The following is a 10095-nucleotide window of genomic DNA, read 5'->3' on the forward strand; positions in this document are numbered from 1 at the left end:
GGTTAGGGTTGGTACCAGGGGAGGAGTCGACCGTTCTGGGTGGTCGTGAGTGGCCTTAGGTGGTGGTTAATGTGGATGTTGCCGGAATTTCACAAACACAGAGGAGGTCGTGTTTATTGTTGCTGGGGTGTTATTAATGGGTCAGATTTTTGTTGGTGATTCGTGGCATGTCAGGGTCGTGATGTGTGGCTGTCTTGGTGGTTGCTAGTGACGTAGGGTGGCTGTAGTTGTGTGAGTGTTGTGTGTGTTGTGTTATTGATTATGAGTGTTGTTGTAAGGTGGTTGCTAGGGCGTGAGTTAATGGATGTGTTAGGTTGTTGTTGGTGCAAGTGTGGGGTGGTGTAGCAGGTGGCGGTGGTGCAAGGAGGAGCTGGTGGCAGGGATGGATAGGTCGGGTATATGTGTATTTGTGGGTGTTGTAGGTGGTGACGGGATAATAGCTTGGGCAGGCGGTTATTGTTGTTGCTACTGCCGGCTGTTGAGGTGGCGGTATAGGTTGGTGTTGGTGGTAGAGGTGGTGATGGTGGGGAGTCACGGTAGGGGCTGGTGTTGGAGGCGTCCCTTGTCGAGTCGAGTTGTGCGGTGCGGGTGTGTCTTGCGTGGTGAAGGTTGGGAGTAGTTGGTCATTTGACTATTATAGGATATGTGACTTGGGTTTCGTAATTTGACTTGGGTTTTGTAATTTATAAAGCGGCTTTAAATATCGTAGCCTTATGGGTAATAATAATAAGTAATTAAATAATTAAATCTAATTATTAGTAAAAAGATAATAATGAATTAATTATCATATAATAATTACTATTTCTTTAGGTAATCATCTGTGAGACGACTATACTATTTAAACTTGGGTGCTTCATTGTTATTGAGCTGCTTATTGGATTTGCTTGTCAGGTTGGAATTTCCTACTCAACTCGGGTTATATTGTTAAGTGAATGTGTATTTAGTTGTGACGGTTGATGAGATTAAGGTTAATATTGTGATTTATTATTGGAGATAGAGTATTTGTGTATGCTAAGATTTTGGTTGAGCTGTATGACGGGATTGTTATTGAGTATTTGTTGTTGGTTATATTTGGTATGGAGAGTTGATTATTCAGTTGAGCATAACACGGAGGGTGTTACTGCCAGTTGTGCTTAGCGGGTAATCGTTACTGTCAGATGAGCTAGTAAATAATTACTACTGCCAGAGATAGTTGTGCATTGTAAGTAATTACTACTGCCAGGTGAGCATGGTACGCAAGTACTACTGCCAGTTGAGCATAGCACAGTGTTATGGGGGTTGTGCTACTGCCAGTGACGTAAGTGAGTTGTACGAATGAAGTGATGAGAACTTGAAGAATGTCTATTTTGGTTGGATTATTATTGTTGTTTAGTTATTCCTACTCAACCACGTGGTTGACCGTGTATTATTGAACACCTGTGATGAACCATAATGGGGAGTAGATTTGACAGGTACTTGAGTTAGCTGACTTGGGAGCATATGGGGATGCGTGAAGACTTCGGCCAGTCTACCTAGAAGTATAGACCACATAGTACTTTATTCACTTTATTTATTTTCGCTGCGAGTTGTAATTTATTTTATATTAATTTTTTAGTTTGTTTAATTTGTAATAAACATGAAATCGCTAAATTATAATCTAAAGTACTTTGGTTTGTTGTACCTTTTTTTCACAACCTCGGAAAACCGAGATGGTAACACTCTTATTTACTTGGGAGGCCTAGCTAAAGGCTCCTGAATAAATGGGGGTGTTACATTGATCCCAAATGTCTTCATCCATTTCTTTCATCCAATCGTAAGAAGAAATATTATGATTTTGAGACATTTAATTCTTTGAAGCTATTTATGTAAAAGCATTAGAAAAACAGAGGAGACATTAGAAAAACTGAGGAGAAGCTATTTATATACATACTGAGCTGAAAAAAATGGCTACATTTGTCTCAATTCTCATTCTATCTCCAACAACTAGTTTCTATTCAATTGCCAGATATCGAGCTGGAAAAAAACGGCTACATTTGACTCAATGCAACAACTATTTTAGTTCACAACAACTATTTTCAGCCATTGCAAGAGCCAATTCAAGAGTAAAATTATTAAAATTACGAAATTTCTTCAAACTGACATAACTTTGCGCTAGGGTGTCCGTTTTGGGCAAAAAAAATTCAAATCGCTTATTTCGACGAGACGAACACCGTGGAAAGTGCCCGAAGGGGACTTGGCCAAGTATTTTTTCAAAAAAAGGCTGTTAACACTATATTATGTTCATTCAATTTGTCGAACTTTTGCATAAACTATCATTAGAACGCTTCATTAAATTGTCTAAAACAAATCCAAAGCTTTTATTATTACGAAAATCTATGCTTACACACCGCGTACTAATGCCTACTAATTAAATGGATGAAAATATACTAATCAAACAGAAATCATTCCATTCTATACTTAGCCCTAATGATCTTGCACACTTATTCATGATCCTTTCTTGCCCTCTCATCCATATTTGAAGTGTCCTTAGTTAGAATTTCAAAATCCGATATACGGATGTGTTCCTCCCATAAAGAAAATTTCATTGTTTGTAACTCTTTATACTCTCCAAATGAGTTCACAAAGTCTTCACTACCCTTCTTTTTAGAGCCCCTACCTTTCGATGTAGCTTTAGCCGCCTTCTGACCTATTGGACATTTCTCAGATATTTTTTCCCCATCGGTAGCTTCATCGATGTTTGTAGACGGTGTGGCTGACGTAGAACTTTTTAATCTCTTTGTTGCACCGCTGTTTTTATTTGTATTTGCAAACTACTCCCATTTTGGTTGGTGTCGAAGAATTTCCTAAGAATGCAAATACGGAAATGTCTTCTGTTGGCCATTCTTCTGACGAGTACTCCATAGTTGATTAGCCATGTTCTTCAAAGACTCTTTATTATGACCACTGGGGTGGCTCTCTTTAATTTGTATGTAACACCCATTGAACTTCGATACTTCCATGCTCATCTTAAAGCAATGATTAGAAGCCTTTGGAATGTCTAATGGATCACCATCTTTCCTCCATTCATTTTAGTAGTCAACAATTCTTTGCCAATAATTATTGTAAGATTGATGATTACCGGTGGCGCTGTCATTTGAAATCGTTAACCAGCTTTTGCATAGATCCTCATCTTTTGTTTGGCTCCACTTAAATTTGTCTTTCATGTTTGATGTTTCCACTATTTGAACTTCATCCTCATCCTCAACTTCATGATGACGAGTTTGAGACTCGGTACCCGACATCGGCGTTGAACTATCTTGGTTAGAATAACCACCTAAGCTATTTCTTCTAGTGCTCTCAGGTGCTATGTACGCTTGATAGTTATATCCATGATAGTGTTGAGGGAGAGGTTGATGATAATAGTTCGGATATTGAATATTTACGCTTCTTGGGAAGGGTCGTGTTTGAGAATTTTGTAGTATTTCAGTGTTAGCAGAATTTTCTAACAGAGAGTAATATTGGCTATATGGATCTTTATTATCCATGCTATTTTCATCAATATGAAATTTGAAGAGGAATGTTATAAAAAAAAAAAGGGATAGCATGAAATTTACAGAAAGTTAACAAACAAATCATGAAATATGGAACTAATTATCTATATTATAGGGGATTGTTTGTTAACATAGAACAAATATCTATATTGCAGCCGTAGGTTTAGAGGTAGTAGAAGTAGCAGTAGGTTTTGTTTTGTTGAATAATATAAATCTAATATAAATCTAATAATAATAATAATAATAAATCAATAATTTATTGGAACAATTTTTCTATTGGTTGATTGATAGTTGTGGGGCCATATAAGCAAGCAGCTTAATGAAGCAACAAGCTTAAGCCAAGTCAATCTTCATGGCCTTCTCCAATGGTGTAGCAACTAGCTTATAATTTTAATAAATTGCAAGCAAGTCCCTAAGCTTCACCATTGAACTTGCTCTTATAACATTGAAACTTTTCATTGTTTACATACTCTACATATATTAGGAGTCTTACAATAGTGAAATTTACTAAGAAACTTTTCATTGTTTTAAGAAGCTCATAATAATACGTTACCCATCTACTTAGTACTATTTATGATATACTCTGTATTATATTTTTTTTTATCTTGTCTCTAGGTATTTCGTAAAAGTTGAAGTTTATAATTGTCTGGCATGTTTCTATAACACTGGACTCTTTGTAATCTCTCGAAAAAAGCTTTTAATGGGAGTTCTTTTTATCATTAATTTAGGTGAAATTAGATCTTAAATTTGTTACAGTAGATATAGTTTACTGCCTTCGTCTATTCTCTTTTCTCCAAAATTTATCCCACTTTTATTATCCTTTCTTAATTTAGTATGATATAATTAGTAAACTACTACTAATTAATACTCCTAAGTTTGTAACTACCATTCACTATATTAAAATTGTGTTATCCCTCTTATTCTTAATTAAAGAGGTAGAATAGTAATTTTACATACTCTAAAGTTGAGATTTAAGATCTTTGCGTTCGGCCATGCACTAAAACGGCGAGGCCCTTCTAGGTGGTCCGAAATACAACCAAAAACGGCTGCAAACCAGCAACAAAACGTGATAAAATAAAAGCCAAAATAACATCAAAACAATAGTAAAAGTAACGGTTCAAGGAACCGTTTCCTACGACACAAAAAAACGTGAAAAAATGACGCCTAAAACAGGCCTAAAATAAGAACGGTTCCAATCGTCATGTTTCCCTCATTAACACGAGTAACGAGACATGGATGAGGATTGCTTGCGATAAAATTGGACCGTCATCTAATCACTCAAAAAAGGTTGTTTTGTGTGTTTGTTATTGTCTCGGTGTTGGGACTGTTTTTGTGGGATAAATTTTCTGAAATTTTGTAACATAAAATGAAAGATAGAAGGATATGAGTTAAACAAGATCACGAAACAAGTTTAAGCCTAGGAGTAGTTTCGTCCAAGATCACAAAGCAAGGACTCAACTCCGCTCCAAAGCACTAAGCAAATGAAGCTGGTTCTCTCCCACTAAGCAAAGATGGGATTGTCCAAGCACTAAGCAAAGGACATAAGGGTTTTCAAAATCTCTCATATATTCATTCTCCAAATCTGATTTTTACATAAGTTAAGAGCTCCTTATATAGAGCCTCTAATACAATCCTAGCCATACATCTAACATTACATCCAAGGGTTCCAAATAGTCTCCTAAAGGGACGAAAATAAGCAGCCCAAGGCCTTACAAAAGCTGAAATTAAAAGACTAAAAACAAGCAAAAGCAAACTAATGAGACAATCATTATTTACGGCTAAAGTAGACTCCTTGGGGACCTCACAAGGAGCTTGAGAGTTGTCTTGGAAAATTTAGGAAGGTTGAAAGTCACTCTAAAGCGACCTTTGTCCTTGGAATCTTATAATTGTGTTCATCCTTTTCTCTTGCAAGAAACCGGCTGCCAAGGCTCAATAATTTGGCCAGCTATACTTGGTTCAATTGTGTTCATCATTAAGTTCAAAAACTGTGCCCTTTCTTCACCAAAATGTAGAGAAAATACTTGACTATATTTTTAGCATAAATCGGACATCCATGGACCGGATTTTGGTCCAAACTCCCCTTGTTAAAAAAAAGTTTGTCCTCAAACTTTCGGGCTGGAAAAAAACGGTATACAACAAAAAAACGATTTCTAAAAAAAAACAATTTAAATCAATGGGAGGAGTAGATGTTAAAGAGGGAAACAAAAAGAGCCCATTCTAGTCAAGCACTTAGCAAAGACTTAGAATCCCCTTGTTAGCCAACTCGATTCAAGCATCACACAAGTGATCGAACCAAAGCCAACACCCACAAATCAAGCCGCGCCCAGATTTGAGAGGTCACACCCTAGAACACCAAGGGCGAAATTTTCCCAAGATCGTGTTGGTTTAAGAAAATGCAAGAGCCAAAGCTCTGATACCATTTGCACTAAAACGGCGAGGCTCTTCTAGGTGGTCCGAAATACAACCAAAAACGGCTGCAAACCAACAACAAAACGTGATAAAATAAAAGCCAAAATAACATCAAAATAATAGTAAAAGTAATGGTTCAAGGAACCGTTTCCTACGACACAAAAAACGTGACAAAATGACGCGTAAAACAGGCCTAAAATAAGAACGGTTCCAATCGTCGTGTTCCCTCATTAACACAAGTAATGAGACATGGATGAGGATTGCTTGCGATAAAATTGGACCGTCATCTAATCGCTCAAAAATGGCTGTTTTGCGTGTTTGTTACTGTCTCGATGTTGGGACTGTTTTTGTAGGATAAATTTTCTGAAATTTTGTGTAACATAAAATGAAAGATAGAAGAATATGACTTAAGAAAGATCACGAAGCAAGTTTAAGCCTAGGAGTAGTTTCATCCAAGATCACAAAGCAAGGACTCAACTCCACTCCAAAGCACTAAACAAATGAAGGTTCTCTCGCACTAAGCAAAGATGGGATTGTCCAAGCACTAAGCAAAGGACTTAATGTAATACTACGGTTTTCTATGTCTTTGTTTACTCTATCGAGTGGGGCTTAATTTGTCGAGTAAGTATGTTTGGTTTACGAAACAGTGTTCTGCTGATGGGTACTCGATCGAGTAAGTTGAGGACTCGATCGAGTAAGGGTCACTCGATCGAGTAAGTTACTTACTCAATCGAGTAAGTTACTTACTCGATCGCGTGAGTTACTTTTTACGGGTTATTTGCCGGGGTTTGATAGCAACGCGAGAAGATTATAAAAACATATTTCGTCATTTCTTTTTCACTCTTACTTCATCCTAAACTTTTCACAAGAGAACACAAGTTACGTAGCTTTCCCTTCTCACATTGCTATCAAATCCTAAGGGCTAGAGTCATCGGATCGTTGAGTTCTTTACGCCGTTGAGACCGTCGCATTGTGGGTAAGATCCTTGTATAGTTTTAATGTCGATTCATTGAGTTTGGTTGAAACCCTAATTGGGTATTTTGGGGGTTTTTGGGAGTATGATGTGTATTAGATAGTGACTGTATGATTGTGTGATTATAGGAGGTGATTATGTTGAAGAACGGTTTTGATTAGCTGATTGTAACGATCTTGATGTTTGCCTTTCCAGGTAGGATTTCCTACTTAGTTATTTGTTATATGTATGTTGGTTGGTTGATTGATTGTTAGTGGTTGTGGATTAATAATATTTGTCTATATCGTATTGGAATTGGTAATTGTTGATGTTGTAGTTGGTTGTGATTGTTTGTCAGTGGTTCGCGAGGTGCGTCCTCGGCTGAGTGGAGTCACTTGCGGGAGTGGCTTCACACCCTTGATTCACCCTCTATGGAACCCGCCACATAGGGGATGTGAACATTAAAGAACATGGGTTATCGCTCGGATGAGATGAGCGGGGCTTAGGTGGGAACGGCTGCGGTCCCCCACTGGCGGTGTGGAATACTTGTTGAGATGGGTATTCTGGCAGGACTACACACTTTAGTGTTTAGTCAGGTGTGTCGAGTTATGATGGAGATTGGGTGATTGTTGTATTGTTTTTGTTGTATTGTTTTTGTGTAATCAGTAACTGACCCCGTTTAAATGTTTTGAAAACTGTGGTGATCCATTCGGGGGTAGTGAGGAGTTATTGAACAGGTATGAGATGGACGCGCATGGATAGCTGGGGGTGATTCATCATGAGATGTCTAGAAGTCTTCCGCTGTGTCGTTAAACATTTATTTACTTTAGTTGGTTTGACATTTTTGGGAAACAGTTGTATTTTCTTTAACGGTTATGCTATTGGACATGTATCGCTTTAAATTTACTTAATAAAGTACGTTTCTTTATTGTCTATTTGGTATACATTGCCTCGGGTAACCGAGATGGTAGCATTCTCATGCATTAGGTGGTCCTGGTAAGGCACTTGGTGTATGGGGGTGTTACAAAGTGGTATTAGAGCGACGATTTTGGAACCTGTAACTAATGAGCCCAATGAATATAGAGAGTTAAATTAAAATGAACCCGGGTAGGATTTGTTAGGACCTAATGCAAAGACTTGGGAGACGTCCTAAAGTCGCGAACTCGCCCTACAACTTTAAACCGGTCACCATGGGATGTCGGGGGATCACTATAGGTTTACTAATGTTCAATTGCATATGTTGGATGAATATGTATATATGAATTTGTTGGATGAATGGTATGTGGTTGAATGGAGGATGTGGTAGAAAGGATGAAAGTAATTGTATATGGTAATATGATTAGTCGTTAAGCTACTTGTTTACTGTTATTTCATATGCATATGTTGGATAAAGTGTATGATGGATGATTCAGTGGAAAAGGTGAAGTAATGTTGTTATAATGATTTCATGATTTAAGCATGGTTATATGACGGAAGTGAATTTTTATAATGTTGTTATGCTAGTAACATATGAATGGAGAATTTGATGTTATATATTGTGTTATTGTTCTTACGTAAAATTATAGAATAAAAGCATCTGGGTAATACATGATTAACACGTTGAATAATATATGTGCATGATGGATGTTGTTGCTTGGCTTTTGAAGATAGTAACATGTGGTTAGGGATACTGGTTTTATGCGCATTGAGTTGTTTTTGTTTACTTTGTTGTTATTTAAGTTGTTTGGAAGTAAAAATCAAATAGTTATGTTGTCCGATTATAGAAAAGTTGTCTTTAAACTGTTATAACTTGAGATGTATAAGTGATTTTGATGTGATTCCAATTGGAGATGATAGCTTATTCTTTTAGATTCTAACAATAGGTCACACGCCCAAAATGACCAAGAAACGAGTGAGATGTGACCGTTTTACGAAAATTGGACAATGCTGAGAACTGCGTAGGGTACTCGATCGAGTAACCCTTACTCGATCGAGTAGCCCTGGTAATTTCTTATACGTGCTTCTGACCTTCGCCTACTTGATCGAGTAGGCTGCACTCGATCTAGTGACCCATGTTTTGGGTCATATGCTTATCTTTTGACTTCGTTGCATATTAGGTTTAATTCAAAGGTGTTCTTTTGCTTCTTTATGCATTGTTTTACGTAATCAGGATTGACTAGTTGGATGTGATTACGGGTCTATGATGTGCATAAATGTTTGTGTGAGGTTCTGACCTCACAAGAAGTGGTATGGTGTGATAGTATAAAGTTATTATCTAAATGTTTTGTAATATATGATGGGTACGGTAACCTAATGGAATGATATTCAAAACGTAATAATTTGAGTGATCTGGCATGGCTAGTTATACTTGTATGTGTATTCCTGATATATGTTATTCCGTGAAAAGGTATGGATGATATTCATGAGGTTCTTATCTGTTTATTTTGTGTAATATATTGCGTTTTGATCTAGTAAAGCGGTTTTGAGTAGTTTTCTTGTCCTAAAAGTTATACTGAGTTGGTTTTTATGGGAATTGTATAAGTTGCGATGAATATCGATGTGGCTGTTGTGCCTCGGGTGGTGATCCGGGCACGGTACTTCGTGTGGTGATGCAGGTAATTACGCGCTGCGGTGCGGCTGTTGGTGGCGGTGTTGCGATGCCGTCATCGGTTGTAGTGGAGTAGGCGGGATGATTACGATCCGAGTTTTCGAAAGTACATACCAGTTATACATAGATTGTTGTTTTGTTCACTGGTGTTTCCTGCGAGTTTCGGTTTGGACAGATAGACGGTTGTTTTGTTTTCTGATGTGTCTTACTAATTTCAGCTTGGGAGTGAGGGTAGAGCGTGATATGGAAGAGAGTTGTGTATGTTTCCGTTGTTGTCATGGTATAGTGATATCCTGTTGATGGGACACAGTTGCGAGAGGTTGTTAGAGTACTTGTGATTTTCTTTTAGAGGAGGCTTTGGTTGACATAGTAATGGCAAGTGAATTGTGGAACATGTGTTGTACTGATCTAGAAGCTGCAGGTGGTTCGTAATCTTTTATTGGGACAGTGAGTATAAGGTGTTGGAAATTAGTATCATGTTAAGTTGTGGATGAGGTGGTAATAAAAGGGAGAGCTTGAGGATCTAGTGAGAGTGTGTGCAACAATTGTGGATCGTGAATTATGATTATGGAGATAAGCGCATGTATAGAGGAGTATGTCATTTTGCGGTAATGTTGAAGAGTGGGTGTGGTGATTTC

The sequence above is a fragment of the Silene latifolia genome, chromosome Y, assembly GCF_048544455.1.
Source record: "Silene latifolia isolate original U9 population chromosome Y, ASM4854445v1, whole genome shotgun sequence".
Lineage (NCBI taxonomy): Eukaryota > Viridiplantae > Streptophyta > Magnoliopsida > Caryophyllales > Caryophyllaceae > Silene > Silene latifolia.